The sequence below is a fragment of the Salmo salar genome, chromosome ssa07 (assembly GCF_905237065.1).
Source record: "Salmo salar chromosome ssa07, Ssal_v3.1, whole genome shotgun sequence".
NCBI classification, from domain to species: domain Eukaryota; kingdom Metazoa; phylum Chordata; class Actinopteri; order Salmoniformes; family Salmonidae; genus Salmo; species Salmo salar.
Genome location: NC_059448.1, coordinates 5,099,370 through 5,101,109, shown reverse-complemented (window position 1 = coordinate 5,101,109; position 1,740 = coordinate 5,099,370). Strand labels below are relative to the sequence as shown.

General features: G+C 39.1%; 1 pseudogene; it reads left to right on the top strand.

Moving 5' to 3' along the window:
• Positions 1 to 345: 345 nt before the first annotated feature.
• LOC106608451 (exocyst complex component 6B-like) overlaps positions 346 to 1,740 on the top strand; it is a 100,377-nt pseudogene continuing 98,982 nt past the window's right edge.

Below are 1,740 nucleotides of genomic sequence, written 5' to 3'. Positions count from 1 at the left end.
TTGTATGATGTCAACAAACATGGTCCCACACATAGCCGGCATTAACTCATCATAATCAATACATCTTTCAAAAAAGGATTATGCACACATCATAGGTCTCCATTACAATCTATGCAAGAATCTGAATGCATGATTTGTCACCAGTACTTGAAACCTGTGAGTAAAACAGTAAATACATTATGCTCCATACATACATACATACATACATACATACATACATACATACATACATACATACATACATACATACATACATACATACATACATACAGTGTGCTACAGTAGAACACCGTATACAGAAACTATGATGATAACGTAATCAGGCACTTTGATAGGAACGCATACATGTCTAAAGTTATTATTAGCGAGGAAAACAACAATGAAGGCAATGCAGCTGGCAGACGTAAAAATGTGCCAGGAGGAAAAAAAATGTGCAAGTTATTTTCTGACTGGAGATGCGCAAATGTCTACATATGTCACGTCCTGACCATAGAAAGCCGTTATTTTCTATGGTAGAGTAGGTCAGGGCGTGACAGTTTTTTTCTTCTAGTTTAGTATTCCTGTTTAGTGACATTTTCTATGTTGTAATGTTCTAGTTTTGTATTTCTATGTTTTTTGGGGGGGGATGATCTCCAATTAGAGGCAGCTGGTCATCGTTGTCTCTAATTTGAGATCATACTTAAGTAGTTGTTTTTCCCACCTGGGTTTGTGGGAGATTGTATTTTGAGTAAGTGTATGTTGCACCTCTTCGTCACGGTTTGTTGTTTTTGTTCTTTAGTTATTTTGTGTATCTTGCATAGTTTCACAGTTCAATAAAATATGTGGAACGATACACACGCTGCACTTTGGTCCGCTCCTTCTGAGAAACGACGTGACAACATACTTGATCTGAGGAAAGACTGGGGAAGTGCTTGGGCTCTCCTCGAAGAGAGAAATTTGTCCGGCTCATTAAAGCCTCAAACATAATGTCACGTCCTGACCAGTTAAGAGTTATGTGTTGTTGTAGTTTGGTCAGGATGTGGCAGAGGGTATTTGTTTTATATGGTTTGGGGTGGTGGTGTAGGTAGTAGGTTGTTTTATTTATGTATTCCGGGGGTTTTGGGCACTGCTCTGTGTTTATGTATTTCTAGGTTGAGTTAGTTAGTTGTGGGTATAGGTTCTAGGTTTGTTTTCTATGTAGAGTTAATTGGGATTGGACTCCCATATTGAAGGCAGGTGTGTTGAGTTTCCTTTGATTGGGAGTCCTATATTAATAGGGTGTGTTTGTCTGTGTGTTCGTGGGTAATTGTTTGTGAGCACTGCGTTTATTGAGCCTGCTACACTGTCTAGTCGTGAGTACTGTTTATTGTTTTGTTATTCCTGTGGATGCTTTTCGTTTTTTCCATTAAAAGAATGAGTATCCACATACCCGCTGCATTTTGGTCAATTCAACACGGCACCTTTTGTGACACATAAATTGTCCACAACAGTGAAATGAGCTTTCTTCTACGTGAATAAATGAGGAGGCAAAACACACCTCAATTCAAACTGTTAGAAAATAAAACTTGTCAGAAAGTAATTTGAAATTGACAAGTTGAGACAGCCTATAGCTAATTAGCAGGCAGCGTGTCTTGGTTTGAGGGCATGGACAGCAGGTAGCCTAGTGGTTAGAACATTGGGTCAGTAACCAAAAGGTTGCTGGATCGAATCACAGAGCTGACAAGGTAAAAATCTGTCGTTCTGCCCCTGAACAAGGCAGTT